The sequence below is a fragment of the Babylonia areolata genome, chromosome 23, assembly GCF_041734735.1.
Source record: "Babylonia areolata isolate BAREFJ2019XMU chromosome 23, ASM4173473v1, whole genome shotgun sequence".
Lineage (NCBI taxonomy): Eukaryota > Metazoa > Mollusca > Gastropoda > Neogastropoda > Buccinidae > Babylonia > Babylonia areolata.
This window is the reverse complement of record NC_134898.1, coordinates 45,464,338-45,474,789: the sequence shown is the minus strand read 5'-3', so window position 1 is coordinate 45,474,789 and position 10,452 is coordinate 45,464,338.

Here is a 10,452-nt window from a genome sequence, read left to right as displayed (position 1 = left end):
AGCTGAACATCCAATTAATATTTTGAACTGATATTCAGCATAACGACCTATCAATTCAAGAACGTATACACGTGCTTATTCAAGCTAACGAAAACAAAACAATATCACACGTCTTCTTTGACCAAAGCACAAGATTACACCATGGGCAATGCATCTGCTCAGCCGAATTTCTGAAATAAAGTTTTCGTAAAAGTTCAAGTTGTCACCGACGACAGTTTGCCCCCTCCCCTGCCTACTCCCAATCGCACAACTCTTACTCCCTAACTCCTTCCCCTCCTTTCAGAGAATTTGTCGATGGTTCTGATAAGAAGGGGTCGTTTTGATATCAGGTTTGACGCGAATTGATTGCAGCGAAAAATCTCAAGCAGAATTTCCAGAGGGGAAATAATCCGGCTAATATAAACCCGACTCCCTTGAATTCTCTCCCGTAGACCGCTGATGCATGAAGAACATACCGTGGATAACAACGATGAGAAGAGGAAGAAGGTTGTAATAATGAAGATGACGAAAACGACGACAATGATGTTGCCGTGATGAAACAACAACAACAACTGCTACTGATTATGATAATAAGATGAAGATCGTCAACAACAACTTGATCATAATTCTGCTGACGATGATCATAACAACAACTGATATCAGCAATAATAATGATAATGATAATCATCATCATCAAAGCTTACACACACACACACACACATACACACACATACACCACACACACACACACACACACATATATATAATCAAAAAAAGAGAGATATATACAGACAGGAAATCATCTATTGTAGCGAATTTCTAATCAATCAGTTTCAGTTTCAGTAGCTCAAGGAGGCGTCACTGCGTTCAGTCAAACCCTTATACGCTACACCACATCTGCGAAGCAGATGCCTGACCAGCAACGTAAACCCCCCCCAATAAAATGAATTTAAAAAATCAATTAAAAAATAATTAAAAAAAAAACAATTAAAAAATTCATTAAAAAATAAATATATATATATTTTTTAAAGTGAAAAAAGAAAAACCAAACAAAAAAAAACAAAAAAACAATAATAATCTAATCTAATAACCTAATCAATATCAAAGCTTACCAAATGATCATTATGAGACCATGAATTGATTCGGATACTTCACCACAAAGGGAAATCCAACCCACGTATTTCACGTGCTCTCTACCGGCGTCAGTCCACGCGGCGTCTGTTTGCCTGCTGTATACTGATCGACGTATGTTAATGCTGCTTTATTATGCTGCATTGTGCTGTACACTATATATATATATATATATATATATATATATATATATATATATATATATACGCTGCTGCCCTGAGTGACACCACGGTGTACTTCGTTGATCCTGAACCGCTTTAAAATATTTATTTATTTATTAATTATTTTATTTTATTTTATTTATTTATTTATTTATTATTTGTTTATTTATTTATTTTTTCTCAAGGCCTGACTAAGCGCATTGGGCTACGCTGCTGGCCAGGCATCTGCTTGGCAGACGTGGTGTAATGTATATGGATTTGACCGAACGCAGTGACGCCTCCTTGAGCTACTGATACTGATACTGATACTGAACTGCTGGGCCAGCTGTGGCTATGACACAGTCGGGGACGGCCAGTTTCCTCATTTCGTTTCGCCCCACAGACTCCCATGCGTTGGAGTGTGACCTGACAGCTTTCGTCGTAACAAACAACAAGAAAGCGGTTTTCATCACTTGTCTTATCTTCAGTATAAGAACTTTCCGTCGGTAACGGGCGCAATAGCCGCCCGAGTGGCTAAAGCGTTGGACTTTCAATTTGAGGGTCCATGGTTCGAATCTCGGTACCGGCGCCTGGTGGGTAAAAGGTGGAGATTTTTCCGATCTCCCAGGTCAACATATATATATGTGCAGACCTGCCAGTGCCTGAACCCCCTTCGTGTGTATACGCACGCAGAAGATCAAATACGCACGTTAAAGATCCTGTAATCCATGTCAGCATTCGGTGGGTTATGGAAACAAGAACATACCCAGCATGCACCCCCACACCCCCGAAAACGGAGTATGGCTGCCTACATGGCGGGGGTAAATAAACAAAACGGTCACACACGTAAAATGTTAAATGTTACATGTTTATCTGAGTGTGTAGGTATGCGTGCCTGAAATCTGATTGAATGACACAGGAAACGAATGATGAGCGCCCAATGGCAACCGTCAGTCGGCTCTACCCAGGTAGGCAGCCTGTTGTGTAAATGACTCCATGTTTATAAAGCGCTTAGAGCTTGGTCTCCGACTGAGGACGATACTGGCTATATACTGTAAGTATTCATATCAATCAAAACGTTTCAATGGCGTCTGCAACGCCGTAAACTGAGCGCTGCATCGCTGGCTATTTTATAATGATGATAATAATAATAATAATGCCTATTCATTTAGCGCTGAATCCTGTGCAGAGTCAAATCAAAGCGCTTTTGCACCAGTCATTCATACGCATGCATAACTCTACTGAAAACTGGACTAACTGAAGACAAGGAAGAGGTAGGGAAGGGAGGCTATCTTGGGAAGAGGTGGGTTTTAAGGTCAGATTTGAAAGAGCTGAGTGCGAAGACCTGAAAAACGAAAGTGGAAGTTCGTCATTCCAAATGCAAGGTCCAGAGACAGAGAAAGAACGGCGGCAAACAGTGGAGTGTTTGAATCTGGATATATATATATATATATATATATATATATATATATATATATATATATATATATATGCGTAAGCAGTGGATCCGAAGCCGATCGTAAAGAGCGAGATGGAGTGTGGAGGTGAATTCAGCCAGATATATGAAGGGGCATTAACTTTTGTCGTTCGTACGGATGAAGCACCGTATTGCACTGCATAATCATGTGCTCTTACGCACCAGTTTGTACAAATAATTATTGTTGATTAACCGGTTTCGAAACGGAACGCATGAAACAAGACTGATGATTTTTTTTTTCTTTAAAAAATCCACTTTCTCAGTGAGCGTGCCTGAAATGACATTGATATTCATTCTCATACAGCTCACCGCCGCTGCTCACTCAAACAGCCGCTGTCAACATCAACATCAACATCAACGTACTAACGGCCATTACCACCACTACGACCACTACCATCATCATCAGTCATCGTCGTCGTCATTATCACTTAGCATTACAGGCACTGTCGACAAACTTTTCTTCACTGATTAGCATCCATCCACTGACGGGTGCATTGGTCAAATGGTTTGAGACTTGGACTCTCGCCCGAGTTTCTTGAGTTCGACCACCGTCGCGCGTGCTGGGTCGAGGGTGGAAACTTCCCCCCCCCCCACCCCCCATCTCCTTTATCAACATATGTGCAGACCTGCTTGTGCATGAACCCCCTTCGTGTGTATACGCACGAAGAAGATCATGGACGCACGGCGTTAAAGATCCTTGTAATCCATGTCAGCGTTCGATGGGTGAAACTGAGAAACAAGAACACACCCGGCCAGCATGCACATCCCCGAAAAAGGAGCTTGGCTGCCTACAAAGCGGGGTAAATAAATGTTTCGCGCGCGCGTGTGTGTGTGTGTATGTGTGTGACTGAAGCCTGACTGAATGTCACGTGACAGGAAACGAATGATGAGCGCCCAGTGACCGCCGTCCGAGTCAGTCGGCTCTACCCATGTAGGCAGCCAGTTGTGCAAATGACTCCGTTTTTGTAAAGCGCTTAGAGCTTGGTCTCCGACCAAGGATGGGCGCTATATGAATTTCCGTATCATCATTATTTAAAAAAAAGAAAAAAAAAAGAAAAAAAAAAAAGGAGATGAGTTAATGGTTGAATAAAAGAACGAGTGAATAGGCCGTCTACCCCCTCTGCGCCCTACTCCCCCCTCCCCTCCCCTGGTCTCACTACCTTCACTCCGCACTCCGGGCCCCTCTCGTCAGGCCATTGTGTTCAGTGTTAATGACAGCACGTGACAGATGGTGTGGAAAGCCCCATCCACTTCATCCTGCCGGAGTCACCACACCTCTGCCCTACCCTCCCACACCCCCTACTGAGCTCTCTCTGTCTCTGTCTCTGTCTCTCTCTTTCCACACACACACACACACACACACACCACGCGCGTGCGCTTCATCACAGGTATACATACATTGTGACACACATTATACTCATCACTTTATCATCATCACCCACCCACTCACCCACCCACCCAATCACTCCCACACACACACACTCTTTCTTACACAGACACAGACTCTTACACACCGCAGACACACACAGAGACACTTACACCGACACAGACAGACAGACAGACACACAAACACACACACACACACACTTACTTGAAGAACCAAAAGCGAGAGAGAGACAGACAGAGAGAGACAGAGAGACAAATCACGAGTCATACAGAGACAAACATGTACCACGCGCTCTTTCAGATTGTTGACAACCCTAGTGCCTGAACAGGACTTGGCAATGGACACAAGCGGTGAAGCAGAGGTACGGAAAGGGCCGGAAAGAAAAGGGTATGACAACATGTGGGGGCGGGTAGGAGGGGGGGAAAAAAAAAGAAAGAAAAAAGAAAGAAAGTGGCCCGACCGATATCGTCAGCCAGGAAGGTCGCACGTGAAACCTACGTCACAACCACAACACATGACGTCAACGAAGCCTCGATTGGTCGAACTTAGTAAAAAGCTCAAGGTCAGTGCGAAGCAGCTAAACACACAGGAGACAAGCCATAAAGAGACTGACGGGACGATCCATACATACTGTTTGCTTTCGCTGGAGAAAAATGTTCTCGCCCGCCATGCAGCCGGCGAGGGCCCGGGGGGTGAGGGGGGAAGCTGTTTTCTTGCCACGACAAGAAGGGGAAGAGAGTTGTTTTTTGTGTGTGGTGGTCGAAAGGGTAAGCCTACTGCATGACGTTACGACTTTGGCTTCACTTTGAGAGAGACTTTTCATTTTTGACTCACTTGTGTAAACAAAGTGAGTCTATGTTATACCCGGTGTTCGGTTGTCTGTCTGTATGTGTGTGTCCGTGGTAAACTTTAACATTGATATTTTCTCTGCAAATACTTTGTCACTTGATACCAAATTTGGCATAAAAATAGGAAAAATTCATTTCTTTCCAGTCATCTTGTTTAAAACAATATTGCACCTCTGGGATGGGCACAACAAAAAAAAGAAAAAAAAAGAAGCCTAATTATATGCGAACTGCATTTACCGTTATATTTATATTTTTTGTATTCTCTAAACTTGGCACTTTGACCTCTTATTCTGACACAACAACAAGAGGAGTCATTATTATCATTATTTGTTCAAACACGAACTTCTTTTGCTAAGCATGGAATTTTTATTTATTTTGCAAACGTTTTGGTGCAGGTAGTAAAAAAGGGAAATTACTCCCTTGTAATTAATGCTAGGGGACTTAATTTATCACAAGTGAGTCTTGAAGGCCTTGACTCTCTTGTTATTAATTAAGTGAAAGAAGATACAATTGCGATTGGTCACACCGCGGTACACACAGTATGCGAGACGTGGTGGCGTGGCTCACATCGAGCGCACTCACACACATACTGACACATTGAATCGTAAAGTAAAAACATTCGAGAGCGCATCATACTGTCCAACCATTTATTACATAGTTCAGGAATTGCTAAATCCCTGTTACATAGTCCAGTAGGAGTGTTTTTAATGATGCAGCCTATGGATATTTCTTGTCTTTCTTTCTTTCCTTTTTTTGTTTTTGTTTTGTTTGTTTTTGTTTTGTTTTGCCGTTGTTCATGTTGTTAACTGCTGTTACATTTTTTTAAAAAACTGAGGATAATTGATTCCATTGTTCTAGTTTATCCCTTCTCAGTATTACCCTTTAATCCACCATCCCCACCTCCACGGCGTCCATCACACACACACACACATACACACACACGCACACATACACACACACACGCACGCACACACACACATACACACACACGCACACATACACACACAAATGACACATCTGATATCACTTACAGTGAAAGACGTTAACCCACTTGCCTTCACTCCAGCCACAGCCGAACTCTGGGAAGAATTTCTCTGTGAAATACGTGAATGCAAGTGGGTTAAAACAAAGAAAGGTTAAAACAAAGAAAGAATACTCGAGCGCTGGATGAGCGCGCGGCGCGCGCACACACGCACAAACAAACACAAACAGAAAACAACACAACTTGACAACTGACCAACACACACACACATCCGTTCACAATCCTGACGATAACATCAGCTACAAGAAATGACGACAAGGTACAACAACACACTATTAAAACCCTTTCACTGCCAGGAAAAAAAGATTAAAGTGAAATCTATTTGCCAGGGTTTTTTCCACAAAAAACGGGTATAAATTTTCAAATTCTGTGCTCTTTAATTGTTATTGGAGAAAGACCCATAAAAGTACATATTTTCTGAAAGGTAAATGAATAAAGAATACAAAACACATGATGTTTTCCCATTAAAAAAAAAACAAATTTAGTGACATGCTGTTGTTAAGAAATCAGTGTTTTGTTTTTTGTCATTGGCATTTTCAACTTGTTCATTACAAACATTAGTCAGGTAATTTGCATTAAAATATCATATTTTCTGGACAAATGGATATCTGCACACACAAAATCATATTTTTTAACAACCACAATAAAAAAAAAGAAAGAAAAGAAAAAAGAAACAGATACACAATGCATTGTGACTTCTCTAAGTGACAATATGGATGTGAGGCCACGCCCCTTAGTCTCCACCCCTCCTCCTTTTCACCCCTTTCACATGGCGGTCACTTTATCCAGTTCACACCAGGCTGAGTGCCAACAAAATCGCTCACACTGTGTCCTGCTAATAATTCGGTCACTTTCTGTCGACTGCTACTGCTGTATATCTAACATCAGTCACTGATAGTCGTATCTTGGCCACTCTCTTGATTGCTCCCTTTATTTTCTATCAGATCGTCCTATAAATGTTCATCACTGTCTTCTCCTTCGAAGTTACGCTTCTATTCTTTCTGAGCATCAGCTAAAGAAAGCAATCTTGGTTGATTTAGTTCGCCGCGATCGCATGTCTTGAGCACGGCGTCAGTCCGACATTTTGTTGAGCGAGCGAGGAGAGGAGTCAGACAAACGCAGTAACCCAACCAAAACGTTCAAATAAAGGACTGCCTCATGATGTAGATGGTGTTTCTAGCTATGAATAGAATTTAGAAAGATTCCCCAAGCTAAAGCTACCAGTATTTTTGTCAACGAACTGAATGTAAACCAGGGAAAAGTCAGAATATTTCGATGACGAGTTATCTCGTCATTGTGGCAGCGCAGCGTAAATGCTTGCTCTGACGAGTTATCTCGTCATATAGGCAGCCTAGGGGTTTTAACTCGGTGTTATCGCAAGATACTTGATAAACATCAGATACACTGATCACGTCACCAACTTGTGCGCCAAACCATCAAGCAGCACATTGCATCTTCATGAGTTGAAGATGTGCTGACATCAGTTATGAAAATAAAGGAAAGTTGGTATATGGCCAGGAAACAAAATCCAATGGTCGTGCTAAATCAATCCTCCAAGGAACTGTTGAGGGAGGGAGACGGAGGGGAGCGAGGGGGGGAGGAGGGTGGAGGTGTAAACACACGCAAAAACACGCGCAAACACACACACACACACACACACACACACACACACACACACACATTTAGCCTTACAAAAACAAATACCCCCCCCCCCCCCCACAAAATAAAAAACAAAACAAAAAAAAACACAAAAAAACAAACAACCCCCCCAAAAAACAACAACAACAACAACAACAAAAAACAAAACAAAACAAAAAACAACAACAACAACAACAACACCCAACCAACCAACCAAACAACAACAACAACAAAACGTAAACCCGATGGACTGACAATTAAGATTGCAGAATGGATTCAGTGGAAAACCATGTGCAGAGACCCAGGCTTTGTCACACTGCCGATCGACGATCCGGACTGAGAGACCTCATCATTGAACCTCGTGAACAGGCGCACATGGTCGGCAGGATGGTGGTGGTGGTGGATCGACAGGTTATAACTGAGCCCAGTCCTCTTTGGTGCGAATCGAACCCTGAATCCCACATTTTCCTCGTGCAGATAGACGAAGAAGTCACTGACGTGTGCAGCACGCACTTTGCGCACGTATATAAGAACCCACAACTACAAAAGGGCCCGGTTTCTGGCAAAATTCTGTAGGAAACTGTAAATAAAAGATGGGTGGCGCTGCGTTATGGCGACGCCAGCGCTCTCCCCGGGCAAAAAAAACCAAACAAAAACAGACCGAATTCAACGCAGAGAAAATGTGTTGTAACAAAAATTAAAGCAGTACAATACAACACAACAACACGACACAACACGACACGATACGACACGAAAACCGTCTTCAACAGTCGCGCGGCCGGGAGGACTTTTGCTCATTACAGGATATAGGCCGGAAAGTCGAGGACGCGAAACTGAAGTCAGTTGATCTTCCCACCTAACTCCGCCCCCCTCTCCACCTACCTTCCTCTTCTCCCTCCCAAGCCTCCCACCACCACCACCACCACCACCAACTCGCAACCCTCGATCCTCACAGGACCGCGCGTGCCTGTTCTCTAAGGTAAACACACACACACCTCGTGCCGCTACTGGCTGAACGAGAAGCAAAAAAACAAGTTGCTGACACGCGTGAATGTGCACTCGATAGCCCCCTCCTCCCCCTCCCTCCCCTTCGCCCCTCTCACCCACTACCACCCCCCACTCCCCCCTCACCCCTCCTCTGTCTTCCCCCTGACACGCCGCCCACCCTCTCCATTCTAACTCTGCTCCGCCCCCCCCCCCACCTCTCCCACTCCTCTCCCTCTCTACATAATCACTTTGCTTCACACTCTCTTTTGGGCCAGCCCCTCACACCCTACATGTTGGGAAAAAGAAGAAGAAGAAGAAGAAGAAGAAAAACAACAACAAACAAACTGGCCCCAGAGGGAGAGTAGAGGAGTGAGAGAGTGTGTGTGGAGTTTGCGCATGTTTATTTGCACAACTGCTGTGTGCATGCGCACGGGGGTGCGCCGTCGAACTGGCTTCAGTGTGCGTCCTCCGATGAAATGGGTCACAAAAACAGCTTCTGTCATTAAAAAAAAAAAAAAAAAAAAGGGGTGGGGGGGGGGGGGGGGGGGGGGTTTCCTAATTTTAGCTGTGGAGGACACACAAGCCCTTTCCCTTTCCACCCTCTTCCTCCCAAAACTACCCCACTCCCCCCTCCCCCTACACACACACACACACACACCTTGCCCTCCTCCCTCCAGGTCCTGTTCTCCCAGAATCTACCGGTCTTTGATTTAAAGGTCCTCTAAAAGTCTACCGGAGTAAAAGGCTGATTTTAGTTGTTTTTTTTTTCGTAACAAAATTTTTCCTTAAATTTTTTTTTTATTTCTCTTTGTTTTTCTTTTTCTTTCTTTTGAATTTTTTTTTTACACTATTTATTGATTGCTTTATTTTTTCTTTTCTTTTTATCTAGTTTTTAATCATTTTCTTTGATTTTATTTATGTTCTTTTTTTCTTCTTCTTGTTTTCTCGCTGGCTGACTCTTACTCCATTTATTCATTTCTGTTTCATTTCTCTCTCTCTGTGTCTCTCTCTGTCTCTGTCTGTCTGTCTGTCTCTTTCTGTCTCTATTACTTTTTGTTATTTATTTCATTTTATAATATATTGATCTCAAGGCCTTGACCAGTGCGCTGAGTTTAAGGGAAAAAAGAAGAAGAAAAAGTTCAGTTTCAGTTTCAGTAGCTCAAGGAGGCGTCACTGCGTTCGGACAAATCCATATACGCTACACCACATCTGCCAAGCAGATGCCTGACCAGCAGCGTAACCCAACGCGCTTAGTCAGGCCTTGAGAAAAAAAAAAAAAAGAAGAAGAAGAAAGGTGAATAAATAATAGATAAGCTTACATAAATAAATAAATAATAATTATAATATAAAAAAGATAGTAGTAATAAAAAGAAGAAGAAAAAAAGACAACAATTATGATAAATAAGCAAATAAATGTAAAACATGAAGACACATTCAGACATACACCCACACATGCATAACAGATATGCACCAAACATGCAGTTTCACAGATATGAAAGCACAGTCAAATACATATAAACGTACATGAGCTCCAACACACACACACACACAGCGTACGTGGATCAGTCCGCACAGTTCAAACTGAAACTGGACGGGCGCGATAGCCGAGTGGTTAAAGCGTTGGACTTTCAATCTTAGGGTCCCCTGTTCGAATCTCGGTAACGGCGCCTGGTGGGTAAAGGGTGGAGATTTTTTCAGATCTCCCAGGTCAACATATTACGTGCAGACCTGCCAGTGCCTGAACCCCCTTCGTGTGTGTACGCAAGCAGATGATCAAATACGCACGTTAAAGATCCTGTAATCCATGTCGGCGTTTGGTGGGT